This window comes from Rhinopithecus bieti, unplaced genomic scaffold, assembly GCF_001698545.2.
Source record: "Rhinopithecus bieti isolate Rb0 unplaced genomic scaffold, ASM169854v2 scaffold_41145, whole genome shotgun sequence".
Classification (NCBI taxonomy): domain Eukaryota; kingdom Metazoa; phylum Chordata; class Mammalia; order Primates; family Cercopithecidae; genus Rhinopithecus; species Rhinopithecus bieti.
Window position 1 is genome coordinate 267,163 of NW_016817055.1, and position 25,726 is coordinate 292,888.

Sequence of the window (25,726 nt, forward strand, 5' to 3'; positions counted from 1 at the left end):
TGTGCAACTCCTTTTCAGCAAAAACTTCCCTTATTGTAAGTTTATAATTTCATACTCACTAAGAAGTTTCAAGAATAGTAAATAGAATCCTTTGGCCAGATTCACCTGTTGTTAATATTTTGTCTTACTAGCCTTATTGTTGGCATTCTCTCTTCTCTCTCTCACTCTCTTCCTCTTTCTCTCTCTCTCACACACACCACATACATAGGATATTATTATTACCGTTATTATTATTATTATTATTTTTGAGACGGAATCTCGCTGTGTCACTCAGGTTGGAGTGCAGTGGCGCGATCTCAGCTCACTGCAAGCTCCGCTTCCCAGGTTCACGCCATTCTCTTGCCTCAGCCTCCTGAGTAGCGGGGACTACAGGACCCTGCCACCACGCCCAGCTAATTTTTTTTGTATTTTTGGTAGAGACGGGGTTTCACCGTGTTAGCCAGGATGGTCTCAATCTCCTGACCTCGTGATCTGCCTGCCTAGGCCTCCCAAAGTGCTGGGATTACAGGCGTGAGCCACCGCGCCCGCCCAGAATAGGATATTATTTTTTTAAACCATTTGAGTGTAGGTTGCATACACTATGCAAATAAGGATGACATATTTATCCCTAAATATATCTGTGTGTATTTTCCAAGAATAGAGATATTGTCTTTCATAACCACAGTAGAGTTATCCACCTTTAGTAAGCTTCATATTGCTACATAACTTTTGTCTAATTGCCATCTATATACTATTTTTTGTTAATTCATCCACTAATGTCTTTTTAAAGCATTTTTAATAATACAGGATACAGTGTAGGCTCATTTGATTATCTTATCTATTTAATGTAAAGACATTTAATCTCATACAATTTCCACACCTTCTGTTTTCTTTTTCAAGAAATTAACTTTTTTTTAAAAAAAACTTCCCTTTTTCCTTTTCAGGAGAACATTTTCAATTTTGGTTTTGTGTGATATTTTATTACGGTTAGATTTATACTCTGCATTTCAGGCTGAAATAATGCATAAGTGATACTGTGTTGTGTCAGAGATATCATTGCTGTTTAAATTAATTATTTCTTTGTTCTGCCCTTTTTGTTGGATAGAAATCACCAAGAGAGCAGTGACCAACCTTATTCTATTTATACTTTTTAGCTCAAAACTGACCACAAGGCCTGGCACATGATAGGTGCTAAATAAATATTTGATGACTGGCAGAGGTGATAATGTAAAATTTCACTTAACTTTTCAGAAGTCTGCTTGAAATTGAGGTGCAGTTTTGCACTGCTATGCAGGATTATCTTGTCGTTACAAAATTTAAACGTGTTAGGCCAGTGACCCCAGACTCTTTGTCCTCTCCTTCTTGATTAAGAAGTAGAGAACTAGGTTTACCTCCTTCTATGCCTCTTCCCTTTTACTGTCCGAGGTGCCCAGTCCTCAGTGATTAGTGAGTATGCCCTGTTCTGAGTGGCCTCAGTGTGAGAAAATACATATTTCTCTTCATTTTGCCAAAAAAGCTGAAGGCATTTTTTTTCTCAGACAGCAATGAATGCATATTAAATGAACTGTAATTGTCTGCTAAATGTATTTCATAAACAAGCAAACCAGAGCTAGATTTTTCTGAGCCTTTAAAATACTTGGGATACTAAAAATATCCTGTCAACCTTGAGCACAAAGCTGTCAAGCCAGAAACATTAAGCATTTCTGAAAAAGAATTCGGAGGAGGTTGGTGGAGAAACATTGAAATTCATTGTGAATTTCATTTTTTAAGAATGAGGAGGCAGCTATAACATTGATGTGCATTTATCCTAAATGAAAAGAATGAATGAATTCCACTCACATTGTAGGACACGCAGCTCACTGAGATTTTGCACATTATGAAAATTTCCCCTCTTGCTTCTCAGGAGTGTTATCTGTGGTTGGTTTGCCAAGCAGGTATATGCCATTAAATGGTGAGGCTAGAGCTAAAAAAATGTTAAAATAAGAATATATTGATATGTTTATATATGTTGAAGAAATGTTCCTAAATATGAAAATGTCTCAAAATGTTTTCCAGAGTTTGACAATTTTTAAAACACTCCCATTTGAAAAGTATCTGCAGTAATGAACTGCTAGTCAGAACTAAAACTGAGAAAGAAAAATAAAATAAAGACGCGCAGGAATGATCCTCACTGAGGAGCATTTTCTGCTGGGGAGTCCATTGGCATTCAGTTGTCTCATTTAATTATCCCTTGTGTGATTCAACCATTATTTATGAGATTCTTCTTGTTCTTAAAGAGCTCTGGGCTCTGCTTGCCAATGTTATGGCATATGACGAGGCACAGTTATGCGGCGGGGGGTGCGTGTGATAATGCATTGGTCCACACTCCTGGCATGTTTTCTATCTGAACTCATCAGCTGCCAAAAGGATGCAGAGCTCTCTCTTTAAAGATAAAACACTAACTGGGGTTTCAACATTGTGTGGGATTTGGCAGGCATCGCATGCTCCTGCATTATTTAGGTAGAATACAGTCCCTAAAATGTGAGCAGTACATGTTCAATAAAAATCATTTGCATGGGATTTACACCAGTTTCTGTTTGATAGAATCTCTGCCACTTGCAATGAGGAAATGAATTCAGAGAAATAGTCTGATCTTAATTAATGTAGTTGTTATACAATCAATTGAAGCATTTCACGTTTTTACTTCAATCCAAATTCCCCTACCGTCTCCATTCCCAGTTTGAATTAAATAGTTTGTTGTGGATCTGCCTTGCTTTCAGCTGAGTTTGAGTGTTGCTATGAAATGTAAAAAGCAACAGAAATGTCCTACTAATTTCTGGATGGGAAAAAAAGGGAGGCAATGATTAATAGTGAAAAACACTGACAAAAATTCAGTTGCCAGCAGCATTATAGCTATTTTAAACAAATTAGTACCATTGATTTAGAATATAATATGGAGATAAATGGTCATTATAATAGAGTCAACAGTGAGTTTTTGTTATTAGTAGCTAAACTTGGCTCTATGTCAAACTAAGTAAAAACATCACTTAATAAAGATTTTTTGAAATAACAATTTTAGTTTTAGATGCAACTGGTGCTTAATATATTTTAATTGAAACGCCACTTCTAATTAGACTTTTGTTTTCTTTTCTATGGGAAAAAATAAATCCCTACGATGGAAAAATCTCTAATTGACCAGGTCTCCTAGATGACAGTAAACAAAGTGTTTAATAGAAATGACTAAACAAATCACGGTGAACCACTGATCTTGCCAGTTTACTAAATTGTATTCTCAAACTAGATTGACATGTAGGAATAGATACAACTGTAACTGATGAAATTAGTAAGTTCTTATTCATATTTTTAAGACTATGAATAACAGAACATAATTGTAGTGTCATAGCAATGAGTCATAGTAGTTATTGGATTGGTCTGGTCTAAATTAGTTTCCTAAGACACAGGCTATATAGTCAGAAAGAGTTTTCATGTTTAACCTCTTCTAAAGAAATGTTAAGAACTTTAGTATCATTAATAAAATTAGCAAATTTACTCATCTCTTCAGAGGTTTATTCCCTTCCTACTGACCATCCACAACATGAAAGCAAAAATATAACGAAGCTTTTAAAACAAACAAAAAAAAATCTATTTGTCATGGACATACCTGAGATCTACAGCACGCAGATCTTCTTCCAATTACTGGACAAAATAGGTATGTTTCAAGTGTGTATCAGTGACTGCAAGTTTGAATTATCTGCTGTCAGAGTTTCTACTCAGTCAATTGGCCATTAAGATGAATAATTTAAAGAACCTGCAAAGAACTCCATATTTTAAAGACTGTTTAAACTTATCTCTGTATTAATAATATAATCTGAAACTTAGACATTCCACCTGTGATACTTGCTGTTTTCCTTACCCACCTTGATGGAATTGCTTCAAAAGGATAACTAGTTAGAATACATATTATTACTATTTCTAATAGTAATATTATCATTATCTGGTTGTAAATATTTCAATAATCAAGAAACTGTCAATTAGGACTATTTTATTCATTTTTATGTTCAAAGTGGTTAAAATTCTACATGCTCTATAATTATTTGTTTTATAAAATATAATAATATTTATTGTTAATATACAAAATACAGATTTTGATGCATCAGTTTCCTTAAATCCCTGTTGAAAAATTCGTGTATCTTCAGTGACACGTATTTCAAAATAGAGAACACCAGAAAAAAGAAGTGTAACAAAATCCTTTGTACCCAGAACTAGCAAATGTCATCTTTTGCCATATTATCTTTAGATTTTGTTCAATTTATCCCCAATCCAAACTGCTTTCCCCATCAAGTAACCACTCGTCATGAAGTTGGCATGTGTCCTTCTTGACTGTGCTTTATATTTTGCTGTGTATTTGTGCGCTCATAATACTATATTGCACTATTTTGTTTTAAACAATATAATTGATACTAGACAATATGTGTAATTCTGCAACTTGCTTTATTGACTCAACACTGTTTTCAAGGAAAATCATGGCTGTTTTAGGATTGTAGTCTGCTTGTTAAAGTTAGAATTACACACATTTCAACCTCAACTAGACTTTATCAAGATGTGTTCCAATGTAGGGGTTCCAAAATACACCTCTACTCACATGAATGGAGAGTTCCCACTTTCCCGCATCCTTGCCAATTTTTCTTTCATCTGGCAAAAAGTTATGTAATGCTTAAAAAGGGTCAGGTTCCGCTCTCAGAATTTTGAAAACACAAACTCATTTAATTCTCATTACAATTCTGTGACAAAGGTGCTTTAATGTTCTAATTTTACTGATGAGAAACTGACATAGACAGATTAAATAACTTGCCATAGTCATATAACTAATAAGGGTTAGGGTTACTTTTGAAATCAGACAATACTTGTCATTTACATATTTTTATTTTTATTTATTTTGCCTATCTTGTAGGTGATCATTCATCTATCCAGTTATTAGTGTGGTTGAACATCTTTTCAGTTACTGGAAGTTCAAATTGTCCCTTTCCTATAAATTATTTCTTGATGTCATATGCCCATTTTTCTATTAAGTTATTTGCTTTTCCCTTGTTTATTTGTATGAGTTCTTTACATACACTTGCTACTAATTATCCCCTGTTGATCATATGTAATGAAAGTACCTTTGCTCAGTTTGTAGCTAGTCTTTGTGTTTTCCATAGACATTTTATCGAAGATGTAGAGACATTGCTATCAATAGTTCTTCATGTACTCTTTTGTGCTCTCTATAAGACAATCCTTTCCTAACTTGACCTCAAATAGATATTCTACATATTCTTCTAGAGCTTTAAGTTTTTAATTTGTTTTCAATATTTATAAAAAGAAATTTCATGTTGAGAGGTAATGTAACTTCATTTCCCATTTGGAAAATAAACTGTTACAATGAGTTTTATTAACAACTCATTTGTCAGCCTTGGGCTTGTAAATATCACCTCTGTCAAATGCCCAATTTTCATATAAGGATGCATGTCTGTCAATTCTGCTTCACTGCCCTCTGTATCTATTTCTGCAGCAATACTGACATGCTTTAAAACCAAAGCCTTGTAGTGTAGTTTGAAGTCAGGTAGTGTGATGCCCTCCAGGTCTTTGCTTCTTTTGACTTAGGATTGTCTTTGGCAATGTGGGGCCTCTTTTTTTGGCTCTCCATATGAACTTAAGCAGTTTTTTTTTTCAATTCTTGTGAAGAAGACGTCATTGGAATTTGCATGGGGGATGGGCATTGAATTCATAAATTAGCCGTTGGTCAGTATGGCCATTTTTCCGAATATTGATTTTCCTATCCATGAACATGGTATGCTTCTTCCATTGTGGTTTGTATCCTCTTTGTGTTTCACTGAGCAGGTGCTTGTAGTTCTCCTTTGAAGAGGTCGCGTGTTAGTATCCCTTTGCAAGTTGGATTCCTAGGTTATTTTGTTCTCTGTTTGAAGAGATTGTGAATGGAAGTTTCATTCATGTTTTGGCTCTCTGTTTGTCTGTTACTGGTGTGAGTGAAGAATGCTTGTGATTTTTGCACGGTTAATTTTGTATTCCTGAGCTTTGCTGAAGTTTCTTATCAGCCTAAGGAGATTGTTGTGGGCTTGGAGATGATGGGGTTTTCTAAAGGTACTACAATTCATGTCATCTGCAAACAGGGACAAGGTACAGTAACCGGAAAACAGCCGGGATGATACTGGGTACAAAACAGAGATCATAGACCAATGGAACAAACAGAGTCTCAGAAATACATACACATAATCTACAGCCATCTGCACTTTTGACGAAACCTGACAAAACGAATAAATGGGCGGAAAGGATCCCTATTTAATAAATTGGTGCTGGGAGAATTGGCTAGCCATAAGTAGGAAAGCTGAAACTGAATCCTTTTTCCTTTACGTCTCTATACGAAGAATTAATTCAAGATGGATTTTAGAGACGTAAATGTTGAGACCTTAATACCATTAAAAACCTAGAAGAAAACCTATGGTAATACCATTCAGGGACATAGGGCGGCGATGGGGCAAGCGACTTCATGTCTAAAACACCAAAAGCCAACGGCCAACAAAAGCCCAAAATTGACAAATGGGGATCTAATTAAACTAAAAGAGCTTCTGCACAGCAAAAGAAACTACCTCAGAGTGAACAGCACATTACAGAATGTTGGAAGGAAAATTTTTGCCAATCTGCTCATGTGGACAAAGGTCCTAACTATCCAGAACCTACAAAGAACTCAAAACAGAATGGTATACAAGAAAAAAACAACACCCCATCAAAAAGTGGGGCAAAGGATATGAATAGGACATTTCTCAAAAGATAAGACATGCATACAGCCAAACAGGACACATGAAAAAAAAATGCTCGTCATCACTGGCCATCAGAGAAATGCCAATCAAAACCACAATGAGATACCCTCTCCACCAGTTAGAATGGCAATCGTTAAAAAGTCAGGAAAAAACGCGTCCTGGAGTAGGATGTGCGAGAAATAGGAACACTTTGTACACTGTTGGTGGGATTGTAAACTAGTTCAACCATTATGGAAAACGAGATGGCAATGTCCCCAAGGATCTAGAACTTAGAAGCTCACTATATGCCCAGCCATCCCATTACTGGGTATATACCCAAAGGATTATAAATCACGCTGCTATAAAGTACACATGCCACACGTATGTTCATTTGCGGCACTATTCGTGCACGTATTACAATAGCCCAAAGACTTGGAATCACCCAAATGTCCATCAGTAAACAGGAGCTGGATTAAGAAAATGTGGCCACATATACACCATGGGAATACTATGCAGCCATTAAAGGTATGAGTTTGTGTCCTTTGTCAGGGACTATGAATGCAGTTGGAACCATCATTCTCAGCAAACTATTGCAAGAACAGAAAAACCAAACACTGCATGTTCTCACTCATAGGTGGGCAACTGAACAGTAGATCACTTGGACTTGCGCGCAAGGCGAAGATCACATTACTGGGGGCCTATTGTTTGGGGAGGGGGGAGAGGGGAGGATTGCACTGGAGTTATACCTGATGTAAATGACGACTTGGAGGGGTGCTGACGAGTTGATGGGTGCAGCACACCAACATGGCCACAAGCTATACATATGTAACAAACCTGCCATTATGCACATGCTACCCTAGACTTAAAGTATAATAAAAACAAAAAACAAAAAAGAACTAAAACCTTAGAATGGTTTGAATATCTGGTGGGTCTTTCCTTCTTCTCCTTGCCATTCCCTTTTCATTCAGATACTTTTCTTCTTAATTTGCTTTTGATCTAATGTGCAGAGAGTACATATTTTTAGACAAGCAGTGTCTAAGTTTTGTTTTGCTTTGGTTTTCTGTATTTTTATTGATGATTTATATTTCTAGGATTGCCAGATTTAGAAAATAAAAATACAGGATGCCCAATGAAATTTGAATTTCAGATAAACAACAAATAATTTTAAATTTAAGCATGTATCAAATATTGTAGGGAACATGCTTTTACTCAAAATTTATTTATTTATCTGGAATTCATATTTAATAGATGTCCTATATTTTATCTGAAAATTCTAACTATTTCAGTTGTCTTGAAATGGAAATTAAGAAAATGTCATTTGATAGCAAAGACATGAAATCAACTTTACTGCCCATCAAGGTAGACTGGATAAAGAAAATGTGGTACATATACTCCATGGAATATTATGCAGCTATAAAAAGAGTGAAATCATGTTCTTTGTAGTAACATGGATGCAGCTTGAGGCCAGTATCCTAAGTAAATTAATGCAAGAACAGAAAACCAAATACCACATGTTCTCACTTATAAGTGGGAACTAAACAATGGGTACTCATGGACATTAAGATGACAACAATAGACAGTGGGGACTTACACGGGAAGTGAAAAAAGGTTGAAACTATTGGGTACAATGCCCAGTACCTGGTTGATGGGATCAGTTGTATCCCAAACCTCAGCATCAAACAATATACCCAGGTAACAAACCTGTACATGTACGCCCTGAATCTAAAATAAAAGTTGAAATTATTACAAAATAAAATAAAAAGAAAAGAAAGAAGAAAGAAAAGAAAATGTGACCTGTATGGTATTTGTTCTTTGAATTTTGTTAAGACTTTCTTCATGTTTGTGTTTTGTAATTGTTCATATGTGTTTTTTTTTTGTTTTTGTTTTTTTTTAAATAGAGGCTGAGTCTTGCAATGTCGGTGATGTTGGTCTTGAATTCGGCCTCAAGCAATCCTCCCTCCCAGCTTCCCAAAGTGCTGGGATTACAGGTGTGAGTCACCACACTAGGCCTGATCATATGTGTTTAAAAGGACAATATGTTTTTTGCTTGTAGGCTGCAATGTGGATATACACTTACTAAATGAAATCCATTAACTGTGTTGTTCCAATCTTCTATAATCTTACAATTTTTTTCTTTGCTTTATCTATCAGTTCCTGGTAGAGGTATATTATTGCATATTCGTCTCTTTCTTTTTAACATTATGAAATTGTATTTCAAATCAATCTGTTAGGTACACACTAACTTATGATAATTGTATAATTTTTGATAGATTGTAGTCTTTATCTCTAGATATCGTAACTTCATATCCTTATTGCTTTTATGCTTAATTTGTTTTCTCTAAAATTCTCATTATTACATGTCTTCTTTTGGTTGATGCAGTATTTGTGTTTTATAACTTATCCTATCCTATTTAAAATATTCAGTATTGTCCTATTTCAAATATTCAGTATTATCCAGTAATGTTCTATTATAAAAATTTTTAACAGGATTTGGAAAAATGAATCTGATCATCTTTATCATTTTTAATTAGTGAGTTTAATACATTCAAGTACATTGAGATTACTGGTGCACATTTGCAGTTATTTCTATTATTAATTAAACTTTAAAAAATATTTTTTCCCTTTTACATGTAAGTTGAATTGATGAACCTTTTCTTTTCATTTTCTGCTACTTTGGAAATCATATTATATCTTTTAGTGTTTGTTCAAATTTTTAAACATACACAATTAGCCACAAAATTTTCTAACAAGATCCAGACTTAATCAATATCTTCATCTTTCCTCTGGAGAGTATAAGAAATGTTTCATGTTTTAACTGCCAACTGAACAATATTCAACCTCTCATTGTTTAGACTTTTTTCCACATCTGTCATAAGAACACATTTTTAATATGATTATATTTACTCCTTATAGTGAATATTTGATTAAATTTACTAACACATTTTTATCAGTTTCGGCAGTTATAACTTGTTTCTGTCATTTGACTCCTTTGTGTTCATTGTACATTCTGCTGATGAACATCCTTTACAGGTTCTTTCAGAAAGTGTCTATGGATGACAAGATCTTAATCTTTGTATTTCTGTAAATATGAACAAACATTTTAATTTTTCTTAGATAAAAGTCCAAATTCTGTTTTTTTAGGATAATAGGATAATAGGATTTCTGTCCTATTATCGTCTATAATATTCACATCAAATGTCCAGGGATAATTAAGCTAATAACTCACAAAATTTACATGAGACTTCCAGGTTGCAGAACACTTATGAAATAAAACTGAAGTGAACTAAATAGACCTTCATGTTATTTTTATTATTTTCTGAGATAAGAAAATAGAAGTTATTTTGTAAAGGCAAAAATTTTTTAAATGGAAATTATAATCTTATATTAATATTATTTTGTTTCATTACATTTGGTTCTAGTTATGATTAACTTCTGAAAATGATAACTTTTTTCTTCTTTGAAATTCTCTATTAACCATCTGTAAAATATTTCTATAAAGATGATACAAAGAAGTGAAATACAGTTGTTAAATAGAAAATATATATGCAGTTTCATTAAGTACAAGTATGAATGACTCTGGAGCAATCTTGTTCTTCCTCTTTTATAAATCAAAGCTCTTTGAACATGTGTTTTTGCAAGCTTGCTTTCAGCATTAGATTTTTCTCTTTGTATTTTCTGAGGAGAATTTTTAAAAAATAGAATATTATTTCCTCTTGGAAAGGTACATCATTACTCAGTGGCATATTGTTCAAATGTCCAAAAGTTGTTCTTAGAAGGTCTTGTTTTGCTAGATTCATATATTTTTGTGAGGAAAAAGGAAGCTAAGAAAACATACCAAAGGGTCCATCATACTAGACAACACATACTGGCAACTACTCTCTCTCTCTCTCTACACACACACATATATATAAAATATATATACACATACATATATACATATATATGTACACACATATATATAATTCAAGTTGATATATATAAGTGTATATATATTGAACCTTGTCAAAATGCATTATTATTTGCAAGGTTTTCTTAAATTTCATAAAGAGGGGAGCTGGATTTCCCCTTATACTGAGGATTGCCTTTTGTGGTGATAGTTAAAAACTGCCTATATATATATGATAAAACCCAACTGTAATAAAAAAGAGACTGCTTTCTGTAAATTCATTTGAAAGGGTTCTGCTTAAAATAATGTTTTATAAAGATGATGTGCTTTTTATGAAAAGTCATAAGTTTACCACCTTTACATTGTATTAGACATTGCATCATGCTTTGTGAAACGTATCATTAAAATTGCATCTTGAGTCCTTGTTGTTCAGCAATTGATTTTCTTTTGGGGAGTGCATCGACACTGAAATACATAATGTCATCAGAAACATGTGGCAGGAAACTGAACTGATAGGGTATTCCGCATACTGCATGGAATTTTCTCAAGTTATTTGGGCAAGTCTCACAGAAAGAAAACATCCCAAATACCCACAATAATCTAGATGTACACACCTCAGAGGTATTCTCAGATATATGTAAGAATGCTATCATTATAATTTAATACTCAAGTAGATATTTGTACTAAAGAGAGATGTTCCAAAAACATTCTGAATTTAATCGTAAAACAAAGACACCTTAGTCTTGGAAGAATTAAAGTAGAATTGGAAACCAAATATTCTTTCTTCAATCTAAAGTATAACGTTGTTTCACTGGGTATACATTCCACTAAAATGAGTGAACAATTGGCACTGGAAAACTCGAAGCTTAGATCTGGTTGACTTGGCAATGTCAGACATCCTCATTTGACACACCAGAAGATGACAGCTGCCCAGAAGGAGTCAAAGTGGTTAGGAGTGCTCCTCTTTCCCTCTCCATTGCTTTGGTCTCAACACTCCTAAAGGGAAGAGCTGTCCATTCCTGTGACTCTCCAACCCTACCTGTTAAGTTCCTTAAAAATTTATTGGGCATCCATCTTAGTCCATTTGTGATGCTCTAAAGGTATTCCTGAGACTGAGCAATTTGTAAAGAAAAGAGATTGGTTTGGCTTGCGGTTATATAATCTGCAGGGTTATACAAGAAGCACGGTGCCACCGTTCATTTCTGGTAAGGGCTTCAGGGAGCTTCCATTCCTTGCAGAAAGGGAAGGAGAGCCAGCATCACATGGCAAGAGAGTAGGAAAAAGAGAGAGAGAGAGGAAAGGGGTGCCGTATTCTTTAAAACAACCAGTTCTCTTGGGAACAAAATAGAGCAAGAACTCACTCATTACTGAAAGGATAGCACCAAGCCATTTTTGAAGGGTTCATCCCCACGATCCAAACACCTTCCACCAGGCCCCACCTCCAACACTGGGAATCAAATTTCAACATGAGATTTGGAGGAGACAAATATCTAAACTATATCAACATTTATATATTCCATGCATTGCACTTGGCGCTGGAATACAGAGTATGTAAAGATGAGTAATAGGAAAGCAGGCCTTTTTTTTTTTTTGAGTTGTTCACTTCTCTATCCCCAGTCCTTAGTACATTGTGTGGCATGCATTAAAACAGGATCAATAAGTATGTGTTGAATAAATGAAGGAAGGTTTCTAAAGTAGACTACATATGCTAATAAATTCTTTGGTTTTCCTTGTTAAGAGATGAGTCTGATTTCCTTTTCCTTCGATTTGGGTTGGCCTTAGTGAATTAGTTTGAACAATATAACATGAATAAACTGGTGTTCTGAGGCTTCCAAAGCTGGGTCTTTAGAAGCCATGCAATTTATCTCTGTGCTTGTTTGAATAATCACTGTGGGAGCCCTGGAACAACCTTGAAGAAATTCTATTACCCTGAGACCACCGTGCAGAGGATTGGCCATTTGTAGGCATTCCAGTGGATAATACCAGCTGAGCCAAACCTTCCAGCCATTCCCTCCCATACACTAAACAAATGAATGAGGCTGGCTTGGAATCTTCTGGCCAACCCATCCACCAGCTGATACCTGCAAGATCTAAGCTGATAGTACACAGAGCAAGAAAATTGCCCAGATGAGTGCTGTCCAAATTACTGACACACAAAATTGTGGGACAATATAATGTTGTTATTTTAAGTAGCTAAATATTGGAGTTGTTTATTACACAGCAATAAATAACTGAAACAGCTGCTAAAGGATTACAATTTTGGTGGATGTGAGGAAAGGTAAAAAGAATCTCAGTGATGCCAGTGAATATACAGATATTTATAATCCAAAGTATTATTTTCTAAATCAGAGTTTTGCATAGGGGGCTATGTGAAAGCCTGAAAGAGATAATCAACTCAACTTAGGAGTCAGAATATTTATTCCTTAAAAGAAATGAGGTCCAAGCTAATGCACCTCTTTTGAGGGAGAAATGAATGAAAATGTGACATGTCACATGACAGTTTCTTTTCTGATTTAGATCATGTTTCTGTTAATGAATGCAATAATTGATAATTACCTTTTTTCACTAAAATAATAAGAATCTGATCCCTCAGAGCTATTCTGGGGGTATTGGAGACTAATCGTCCAAAATAAGGTCACAAGTCCTGAGACACAGTGGTTGATTATACGGAATTGACCCAGCTGCTGAGAAAGAGGCAAAGCATGGGTTATCCTCAGTACTTGGTATCATGGAAATCTATGCGGAATAATGGTATTTTTTTTTTGCAGTAGTTGAGGAGCAATATTTCTGGGCAATGTCTGGTACATTGTTCAGCCCTTTTGCAAGCTTGTTTACATCAAAAGTTCATGGATCACCTTCAGACAAGATATTCAGTTTGTCAGTATAGAGAGGTATCATTTGTGTCTGGGAAAGAATTGAAAATTTCTGAATCAGTGATGCTGAAATACTACAGATAGATCACAAATTAAATTTGGAGGTGGTAGACTTGTTTCTTCTACTGTAAACAGAGTCACCTAGCATTTTAAACCGTGATTTATAAAGTATCTCCCATTTCTAAGTTTATAGGAGTCTACAACTCCCACAATTCTTTCCTGTGCTACTGTGAGTACTGTGAGTTCTTAGGCCACAATTTTATGGCATTTAACAACTTTGGAGTTCCTCAGACTCAACTTCCAATGGAGAATTAATGCTGCTGCCTCTGGGAAGCAGTGAACACCTCCTTGAACTGCAGATCTTTGTGGACTGCATTAGTCTTCAATGTAGATTCTCTTTCACCTCCCAAAACCAGCAGATTTGAATTTCTAATGACAGTATATGAAGTACATCTTACATCTCTTCCCAGGGCTGCAGTTGAACATACCAGTACTCTCAGTTGTAGAGAAGTAATTGGGAACTAGCCATTCAGTCTTTCTCAAAGTTCAGACACAATGACCGGATTTCCCTCTTCTGTACCATTTGACTTTTATTTTTAGCTCAGGTTGAACTGGAGGTAGGTGGGGAGAATTTTTCAAATAGATAAGCAAAGTGAATATTGTTATAGAATTATGACACTGGAGTGGACATTCAATTATCAGTGAAAGACTGTTCTTAAGTCAGAAGTGACTGGAGGCCTTTTCAGTCTAGAAAGAGTTAGTCGTAAGTTGTGCTTGAGATGGGCAATGGGGGAAAAATAAAGTTTTCTTTTTTGGGGGATTAAAAATATATGGTTGGTCTTGCACAAATTGTGGCTGTTGTGCACAGGAGCTAGCAAGGACTCCACCTTGGCTGCAGCTGGAGGCTGGTGTAGGAGAATCGATGGAGTTTCCCCTAATTGAATGACAAGGTGGAGAACCATCTGCATAGGACCTACGATGCCAGGGGAAGAAATCTGGATACTATTTCAAGGTATTTGGGAATAATAAAATATATTTGAGCAAGAAAATAATAAAATAAATGTAGCATTTTAAGTTCAAATCTAGAAGATATTTAACATATGTTGAGCACTAACTATGCCAAATAGTTTTTATACATTATTTACTTAAATAACACTATAAAGAAATATTTGTTTCATTTTATAGATGAGAAAATTTAACTTTGGATTAGTAAACAAGCTTACCCAACATCACACATCTGGCAAGTGGAAAAAACAAGATTTAACCCCAATTTACCTAATTCCAAAGACGGTGCTCTTCCGTGAGGCTAGGCATGTGTCTAAGAAATGAATTAGTTAATTAAACCAGAGTGATAACAAAAGTAAGGAATACTAGGAAGTCAGATTCATAAAGACTTGAGAATTAATAACTGATATGGAAGATGAAATAGCAGAATAAGAACTATAAATTTTCCTTCCTAGGTGACTGAAAAAATGTCATAGCTAGGAAAGTTTTGAGTAGCAGTTTCATCGAGGGGAAAAATTATACCTAAACTTTCTCCCAGCATTCAAATGCTGCCTCTCTTAGTATGAGTTTCAACTTAACATTGATTTTATTATAGTGGTATGCTCAGGTTAAAGTGACAAGTACTTAACTGTTGTTACACATCGGGAAGGAAACTGGGAGAGAAGTTGATTTGTATTTGTCCTGGCGAGTTGGCAGGCTGGCGAAGACCAGGGCTGGCTCAGGGATACAAGGTCAGCTAGTAGGAGAAGTTCTGATGAAGACCATCAATGCACTAGGCAGGCTCAGAAAGAACATATGTTCCAATTAAGAGCACTTCTGTCTTCTGATACCACATGCCACTCAGTCAAGCTCACCCCTCAACATCATCTCTTCTGCTTCTTCATCCCAGACTTTGGTAATCTGTGTACTGGTATTTACACAGTCCTCCATTCTAGCGATTCATCTGAACATGCCTTTCTTTGACAGATCCTCAAGTTGTAGCACCCTCTTTTGTTCATCAACATTTATGTAGCGAGAGTCCTGTTTTTACCTAGCTGTCTTGTTGAAAATAAATTTTGCTGATCTTTATTATTGCTTTTAGGTTCCTGGAGTATTGGAATTTTAATTGACTAGTGAAGTAATAATCTTTTTTAACTGTAGCCCTAGCACACTGAGGTAAACACACCCTCATGTAATAAGAAGGCTATGATGTATGATGCCCCACCCCAGGAGAGTCTGAAGCTGATTCTCAACCCACGTCTCCCTCACTAGGGAACATTGCCTATAATTTTAGTTCAGCCAGGGGCTCACCTTGCCCAACATAACAATAGAACCCAATCATAGAGCAGCTAATTTGAAGGTTACTTTCTAACATAGCTTCATGATCTCCAACAATTTTTCCCAATCTTAGATAAAACAGAGAAACTTGAGACAAGGTCCAAGTGAGAATGTATAAGGGAAATATATAAAATAATTGTTGGCTTAACTTTAATTTATAGCCCATGGGCAAGTGGCATAGAAAGCACAAAAAACCTTTGGGCTGCCAAAGTGGGGCAAAAATAAAAGTTGAAATAAAAAGGAATACTTACAGCTCTGCCATGGCTTCCCTTGCCACTGACTCTAAGGTTGCCCACCTTCTGCCCGAAATGCCCCTGCCAAGTCCTGCTTTGAAGGTAGCTAACCTACAGAGGGAATCATGTAACCCAGTTAGTCTTTTTAGAGCATATTAAAAATGGGTAGAGCTGGTAAGAGTATAAAAGGTAGATACATGCAAATATTAGATTAAAACAGACAAACTATATTTGTATATTTTCTACTTTTCCATAACCTATCTGAAATGGATTTTATTCTATTACAATTGCAACTAGAATTCCAATTCTATTCCAATTGTAACCCTAGACAACTTGTTTTCTATTTTCAGTCAAAAATCTATTAGTGAAACCAACTGAAATGCATAACTTATTTACCTTCTTTGCTTCAGTTCCTTTATAAAAGTGAAAGTGTTCACATTTATCTACACATGGTTACTTCTAAGTTTTTTTGTTTATGGTGAGATAAAGAGAAAGAGAGAGAGAGTGAGCACATGTGTGTATGTGTGTGTATTTTGGGAATTAAGCTTTTTCATAGGAGGATAAGACATTGAAAAAATCTATAAACAATATTCTACTGAACTTATTTCTTATTTAAATGACTGGGTGTTCTTTAGGATTTATTACATCCAAGTACTGATATGAATTAAATTTAAAAATTTCTTAAGTTCAGAACTTTCTCTTAAAAAACATGTATCAAGACAATAGGAAATGGAAACAATCACCATCTGCCAGTTTATTAGGCTTTTAGTAATGATCATAACTTGTACATGAAAAAATAGGGAGCTGACAAGTATGATGTATGGAGTGCCTAGAATTTTGGGGTAGTTTCCTTTTCTCTTTGAGAACCCTGCATTGTGGACTTTCCATGTGTCAACATACTCTTAAGAAAAACTCCAGCACCAATTCATACCACAGCAAAATTAGCTGCCTCTTTACAGTTTTCTTCCTCAAGGATATTTGCATTATATTAGGGTTTATTCTAAATGGTGAACCTTCTGCAGAGACATTTTGAAGCATCAGCCAGCAGGTGGAAGATACCTTTTTGGGTAAGCGGATCAGGGACATCACATCCTTGCAGAAAGATTTTTGTGCTCTACAGTGTGACTTATCAGTACAGAGCCTCTGGATTGGGATAATGAGTTTGTTGGAGGAAATGCGTGGTAAGATGACTCAAAGACACAAATCCAGTGTCTTGGTACTGCATAAGTCTCTTAGAACCTTGACACAGTCCTAAGGACAGAGATGAGATTAAAATTTCCTGCCAGCTGGTTTGAAAGGGGCCTTGAAATATAACAGAAATTAAATTATAATACAGAAAATTATTTTTTGTATATTATACTCTTTGGTCTAAGATTCATATTCTCTGTAAACAAGTATTGCTTTCATTCAAGGAGTTTATGTGCTAGGGTGTTTCAACATAAAGATTTTTAGAAGAAATTCAACATACTTATATATGTCATCATTAGGAAGAAAGTACAACATTTAATAATTCCTTACCAATAACTTTCAGCATAAAAATTTTCATGTGAATATATTTGTAAAAGCACTGCTATTTTCTTCGCAGAGAAGGGGCTTTGTAAAATGCATACTCTAGATTTCAGTAGAGGGGCGCTCTGGTTTCAGACACACTCCAATGCATACCTTTTGATCTTTTGATGATATAAATACATGCAGGACACAGGGGAGCTAATTAACTTAAAATCTGGTTATGCTACTCATCAGCAGATGGACCTTCAGTTTAACTTCACTGTAGAAAAAAATATGGTGATGTCTCAATTATCAAATCACCTAAGAAGTAAATTGCTTTGAGTATACACCTATCTGTTGCTTAATGACTTTAACTCTTCTCTGAAAATCTGCCACTGAATAAAAGCTGGTAAATGAAAAAAATTCTATTAACTTATATAGGAAAATTTGAGAGGAGTTCTATTCCAAACCATAGATAAAAAACCAAACTGACAAACATCCTTGAATAATGAAAACAATGTTATAATGTTTTAAACATCATAATGATTTAAAAGTAAATAAATATAATTTGTATGTAAAATGCAATGTAAAAACTCACGAAAAAAAAAAGAAACTTCCAAGAAGTTGGTGGTAGGTGAGAAGAGGTAGAGAGAGATATCTTTTGAGAGGGCATATTCCTTTCTGTACAATTTTATTCTCTCATTTTCCCATCTGTTTGGAGGCTAATGACTAACCAGCACTCAGCCTGAACTTAAAAGTAATGTTAGTGAACAGGAAAACACTTTCTATCTGAACTATCCCTTCTTAAAGTATATTTATTTAGTATGTTTTGGGTAGAAAAGTTCAAAAACAAAAGACTTGGATGTGAGAAGAAGTTTGTTAGGGGCTTTTAAGGAAGTTCTTTTTCATTCTTCTAAGAGTGCTTTTGGAAGTGATTCTGTCTCTCTTCTTGTGGAAATTATTGATCATGGCCATGAGCCCTAAGGCAAAATAGCCATTTCAGATCCCAGTTTGAGGGAGAAGCTCACCTAGGAAGAAAAGACTAAAGCTCAGGCAAGGATGAGGGCCACTGGATTAAGGCAATAGTGTATCAAGTTATGTCAAGCTGAACACATTCAAACTTGTACAAGCAAGATCCTAGACAAGGACGCTGGTAGAGGAAATATATTGGGGCAAGTATAAGAAACAAACAGCCCCACAGAAATACAGATGCAAGCAAGGGAAGATGCTGGCTGCATTATATGCTGTATGTCCAGGTAGGTGGGTAGGGAAATGGAGGAAGAGGGATGCTGGGAACTGGAGAAAGGTAAATATTTGTCTTTCAAGTGACCATGGTCATAGTTTGTAGTTTACCTACTTAAGAGGGCGTTCCTACACCGGGCCAGAGATTTGGCATGTCCCCGATCAGACTGTTTCTAGAGAAAATGATTCATTGATAAATTACAGTGAGATGGTATGGTATGAAAAATGTCAATAATAATATAAAAAAGTCAGTTGGGATGAGTAGACTTGTCTCTGGAGTCTTAGGACTTTGAATAAACCCATTAGAAGGTGCTGGATTCTAACTAGGGCTTTATCACTCCACCGATCAGGCAACTTGTGAGTGGTATCAGAACGGAGGCACCAAAAGAATTACTGTCTCCAGATATCTCTCCTAGCTGAGTCTACCAATTGTGAGAAATTGGCACAAATAGTTCATTGGAATAAACAATTAGCATCTCTGTTAAAAATGCAGAGTTATAAACAGAGACAACACATTAAACTCATGATTCCCAGATTGAGTACTGAGGTCACCTAGGGCTCCAATACAAACTCAAAAAGACACTGCAATATATTTAAAAATCTTAAGAAAACACAGTAAAGTCTCTTGGATATTTTGTAAACTACTAGCTCAAGATAGTTAATATTTTTAAGGTTGATCACTACATTTCTTTCAATGAAGGTGGTGCAGTCCAATCTGATTCCACAGTTTGTAGTGTCCAGTAGGCACTAAGTGTTTAAGACCTAAATGCTTGTTAAGGTGTTTAGATGTAAGAATGTAATAAATGGGATGGTTAGGTATTTCTTTTCACCTAGGGATAACGTGAAACAATTATGGAGGCAATTAAGGATGTCATGAACCAAGATGACATGGAAAGCCCGGCATTCAGTTATTACCACTTACTAATCATATGGCAATATTTTAATCACTTAGATTCAGTGAACACAGCACATGTTTCTGCGGGGAAGAGGGAATCAGAAAGCTCCTTAGCAAGTGGGTGTGGAGTTTCAAAGAAGGGTTCCTTGAAGAGTCATTAGAACTTTGTGTTCCTGAAGAAGGACAGATGCAGTAAAGATGAGGCATATAGTTAGGGAACAAAATAGTCCTGACCTTTATGATTGAGTCTAGGGCCAAGCTTACTATTGAGTCAATGGACCCCAGGTCTCATATGATTTGGTCTCACATTTCTGAAGCTTGGACTGAGCTGAACTGTCTTTAAATACAGAGTGAAGGCAAACAGCCATTCTGCTTACTATATTCTACTCTTTCTTTGGCATTGAGTTTCCAGAAGCCTCAAAATTAGATATGCCTTTATTAGAAAGCATTCCAATTTAATAGGCTTTTATGAAATAATCTTTTTTCTTTGAAAAAAAGTCCAAAACACCAAAATATTACCATAGAAAGCAGAATATATCACGGATACTCCAATATCTATTAACCGTGAGTTATCTTGTTTTCTCTCTGTAAGTGATATTTGTTTCTCATAAGCAAATGCTAGAAGACCATGATTTTAACTATCCAATACCCCTTAAGTATCCTAACTGACAAGACTCTATTTGGGCTACTTCTTATGATAAAACCCCATTTTTTCTTAGCTTTATAATATACATGAAAACCACTTTCATGTTCTGAAGTTTTGGGTATAAGCATTCACTATGTTCTGGTTAAAAACCTGAGTAATTTCTACCAATGGCTTTGCTTAAACTCTACTATTTCATCCAGAATTATTGTATAGTTTGAAGTTAAACAACAGACGAACACTTGGGATTTCTTATCAACTTATCCAGACATTGATGGAAAGCATTCATAAACTGAGAATTTTTTTTTTTTTGGACGACGGATTGAAGAAATTCTAGTTTGTCAAAACTTTCTTTTAGATCATTCTCTTTTAAGTTCTATCATTCTTACTTGTTCCTCTGCACTTTTCTCTCTATATCTGTCAAATAACTGAAATGATTTTGTGAGATTTTTTCCATGTTAAATATAAGCTTTTTTTTAAAAAAAAATTCATTGCAATTGCGCTTGTCATTGATCCCTCTGCCCATTTTTCTTATATTAAAAGGTCTCCTGCTGGAATTTAATTTCAAGTTAAATCTTTACCCCACCCTCAGGCTGTGAGACTGAATTAAATAAATCCCACTAAAAGTAATAAACCACTCTTAGCTGTGGTCTTGTGATATCAGTTGTCAGCCTGTCAGAGCAAATCTGAGTGTTAAATTCACTGCCTCTGCGAGTGAGGAAAGAATCAGAACACCAAAAAGCCAAGAGTATCAGAACTGCTGTATCAGAACTGCTGTATCAGAACTGCTGCAGTCACTCTGGTTTCATCTCAGTAGCAGGACTTAAGCATGCAAAAAAAAAAAAATCTTTGAAGATGATTTTCTTGATGACGCTCTTTTAAAATTCATATTGATGGTAAAACAAAGGCTCAGCTACCGCTATTAGATTTTATTTAGTGATGTTGCAAGCCTGTGAGATCTAGTAACAAAAAGGTAGAATTACTTCTTCTTTTTAGAGAGGAGAGACAAAAACAGGAATATGGTACTGATGGAGAGTGATCGATTTTAGATTTAAAGTGTTAGTCAGGACTCGTGTCCAAATGTATGACTGAAGGGAGGACAATTTGAGAGAGAGAAAGAAAAATAACATAGGTCTTCCATTTTCTCCTTATGAAAATTTGCAAGGAAATTAATCCACAGAACACAGCCAATCCCTCACACTTCCAAATAAAATGCTCTAAAGGGAGAAATAACATCCTCTCTCAGTACCTTGTCCATGATGCTTGACACTGGGAACAATCCCAGTACCAGGGTGGATTTATGGGTGTGACTAATAAAAGGTGACAGCTGGCTTCAAATCTGTTGCCTTGTCATTCACTGGACCAATTTACAAAATACTTGTTTACCCTCAAAGCACTGAGCTTGTCCCCCACAAAAAAAGGTCTTAACACAAAAAGAAAAACGTTAGTTTCCTCATATTAAATTCTGAAGAGTTAAAGTTGTATAAACAGCCAAAAATCAATACTGTCAGTGATTTGGTATTTCTAAAGAACAGGACAACAGCTCAGCAGATTAACTTCCTCCTCTCCATGGATAAGCAGAATATTGCCTTCCGTAGAGATATAGCTGGAGGAATTCCCGGGGGTGGGGGAGTTGAACACAGACGATTCTCTGAACAAGATTTCAATTGAGAATTCTGGGATATAGAAAGATGATAGACATTTCTCAGCAATTATTGTAGTTGCAACTTTCATCTTTCTACATCTTTATCCAGTCAAGCACTATAATATGGTTAACACTGAATGCCTAGTAATTCGTCAAACTCTTCCTCCCATCCTTTTAAAAACTCTTATTACTTCCCAATTTGGAAAGGGAAACAGTTCTAGGGGAACTATGTCCTGGGAAGTAGCTTTTTCCCCCATGTTTTGAAGAAAATGTTGGTGGTCAAAATTATGCTATTTGATTTGTTATACCTGCAAATATATTGCAAGGTCATATACTTTTCTACCCTCATAAAGAGATTATTTTCAAAATACAAATGTGGGGAAAATAATTTTCAGGTTCTTATAGCAAAAAATCAATGCATCATACTGTTGTCTGTTACAGAATTGGACTTTTTAGGCAGTGGTCAAATACTTTCATATCTTCAATGTGGTTATTTAGCAGTAATAATTTGAACCAAAGACAAAGGATTTTGTACTTTAAGTCTGGGCCTTAAGTTTAAATCATTGGAATACACATTTGTTAGGATTTTAATTTTTTAAAAACTTACAAGCCTGCATTACTACATTTCCACTTAAATGTTATTTGCTTATTTATCAAGTTATGAAAAATGAATGGACTTTGGAATCCAGAATGGTCTAGTTTGAATTCCAGCCCTTCCACATACTAGCTCTTTAATGTCTGGCTAATTTTATCACTCTGAGCCTCAGTTTACTCATATGCAGCGTGGTGATCACATTGCTTGTCTCACGGGGCTGCAGTGAGAATGAATAAAAGTAACATATGAAGCAGCTGGCTCAGGATCTTGCAGACATTCCCTTCTGATTCTGCATCTACAATAGGTTTTATTGCCTATGAGAATCCACGTTGACATATTCAGCTGAAATTCTTGAAGCAAATGTCTTCCAAAAAATTCGTGTAGATAAATTTTCAGAGTCAGGATACACAAATGATGATTTGAAGAAAAGGAGACATCTCAAAAATATCAAGGATTATCTTGTTAGACCATGAACTTCAGAACATGAAACTTAATTTTGGTCTTGATGAATTTTCACATGGTCAGTTTCACAGTTAAATAGTGAGTACCTCACTTGCAATTTCATACATTTATTTTCTCAACAATGAAGTACTAAAAGCCCATTATGTTCAGGATTTCTGCTAGGCCTAGGGGCCCAATAGTGAGTAAAATTATAGTAACATTACTCATTGTACAGTGGGAAAAGCATAGAAGATACTTAAAAAACAATGGTGGTAACAGCATACATAAGCACGTGGGGCCATGGGAGCACGTGGGTAAATACACAATGAGCAACTGTCAACTGTAGTTCATGGGGAACCTCCATTTCTTTTTTTCCCTCTAAACTTTACTTTTAGGTTTGAGGGTATATGTGCAGGTTTGTTACATGGGTAAATTGCATGTTGCTGAGGTTTGATGTACAAATGATCCTGTCACCTAAGTAGCAAGCATAATGCCCAATAGGTAGTTTTTCTACCCATGCCCCTCACCCTCACCCTCCGAACTCAAGTAGTCTCAGTGTCCATTGATCCCATCTTTGTGTCCATGTGCATTCAATGAAAGTTCCATTTCTAAACTCTTTCTTCTACCCATCTTCATGTTTGTAGCTATCACTTTCTATCTTTTGCACCTGGTTTCCAGTTTGTTTAAGATGCACATATTCCCCTTATGGGAATGAAGGAAGACCTTCTAATGTTTTGGGGAAATCTATTTGCTAATATTACAATAATAGAGTTTAAACTGGCCACTATATCATGTCAGGCGGCATGTCACCTGCATAGTTTAGAAATCCAGAGACAAGTGCAATGGGTAGAGTGCTTCTAAACAAGTAATGCAAACCATCCTCTTGGGTAGTATCCATTTCTTTTGTCATGGGTCTAGTGCTCAATATTCTGAATTTTTTCCTATGAATTTGATTTCTCAAGTACTTATTTTAACTGTAAAATGAAAGTATATTAGAAAATATCAGTTAAAAACACTGGGAGCTTCCTGATAAAGAAGTTGGCCCTTACAATTGGAGCCAAAATAATGACAATGATGACAATAACAATTATAAAGATCTAATATTTATTGGGTACTTACTATGTGCTGGTCATTGTTCTAAAAGCTGACATCTATTCATTCAACAGCAGTTATCAGGCATATGAACAAAAGATTTGAGGTATTGACCACAGGCTTCACCTTTGTGACAGGATAAACAAATTTTGCCTGAAATCACCCAAATTAAAAGAGTACTATGTTTGGAACTTATAGGCTATCTGACTCTCTGGGCAAGGATTTCTGTAATGAAGAAGACAAGATGAAAGATTATATCTCAACTTATTGGGGCTTCTGGGGCATAACAAATGACTTAATTTCATGAATGAGATTTAAAAAATCCCCTTTTCACATAAGCCTGTATTTTTCTGTTCATTTAGTTCAGTATGGCCCAAAGGGCCATGACTGGCAATATTTTTTAATTTACAAAATATATCTCTTTGATTTTATTTCTTTCCTAGGGAAAATACTTTTGATTTAGCATTTTAAAATCTATCCACCCCTTTTCAGAAATTCAGACACAGTAAATTTAGAGGGTAATTATTATTAATTTATAAATTATATGAGAAGCTTCCTTTTGGATTATGAGAGACATATGTTTGGCTTCTTTGCATTATCGTAAATGTCTAGCTTAGGGTATGTACAGTGTTGATGTCTAATAGACAATTGTTGATTGTTTGACATGTGATTACAATATAAAGATTTTACTTCAGTTAAATGCTAAGGAAATGTCACATTCTCATTTTACTTTCCTATAAATACTGATGTCTTCTGAAGATCAGAAAGGCTTTGCCTTTTAAAAGAATTCCTTTTCTTCATATCAAATTGTGAGTTAGACATTTTTTCTTTAAAGTTTTGATGGCTCTGGGTACATTTTTCAGTAATTCTAGATCAAATAATCACAGAGTATGAGAGGTGGAAGAAGCTTTCTGCAGCACTGTGTCCAGGGATTACAAACTCAAATGCCTCCAAGGGTCAGGCAGGTAACATAAATATGTGAATCTGGCTGGGTTTAAGATCATAGGGAGGAGGGAAGCAAAGCCTGTAGCAAACTAGAGACTGAATAACCTGTCAAATTCAAACCCAATTCCAATCATAGAAAACAGGTTTCAGGGCTGTATTTGGTCCACAAGCTACCTGTTTATAAACGCTGAAGTTAATCCTTTAATTTCAACTATTGGTGCATTTAATCCTGCACTTATCACTTTTTTGGGGTATAGACATGCCATCATTTAGTTGCAGGGTCCAAAAGAGCCACAAAAGGCACACAGCCTAACAATCTTAAATTGTCTTTGAGTTACATCACAGAGCTGCTATAATTATACTTTGTGAATTATTGTTTAAGTAAATATGTAGGGACAAGGGACAGAGCCTGAAAATTATTTCCATTTTGCATTTTTTTGTTTTCAAAGGTTTTAAAATACCCGATGAAATTCTTTATGTGTCTTTCACTGGCTTCAAAATCAGATAAACTAGGTTTACCTTTTGTGGGCTGTTTGACCTTGGACAATTTGCTAAGTTCATTGAGCCTCACTTTCCTTAACAGCATATCAGGTTTGTTTATCATGAAGTTACTTTTTGGATTAATAAGAAAATTTCTGTAAACTGCCAGGCACAAAGCTTGTTCATGTTTGATG

General features: G+C 35.4%; 1 long non-coding RNA gene across 1 annotated transcript in view; it reads left to right on the forward strand.

Moving 5' to 3' along the window:
- LOC108517684 (uncharacterized) overlaps positions 1–9,045 on the forward strand; it is a 32,134-nt gene extending 23,089 nt beyond the window's left edge. The window contains exon 3 of the long non-coding RNA XR_001882181.1: positions 8,651–9,045. This is a non-coding gene — a long non-coding RNA (uncharacterized LOC108517684). The remainder of the gene's footprint in view (positions 1–8,650) is intronic.
- Positions 9,046–25,726: the final 16,681 nt, after the last annotated feature.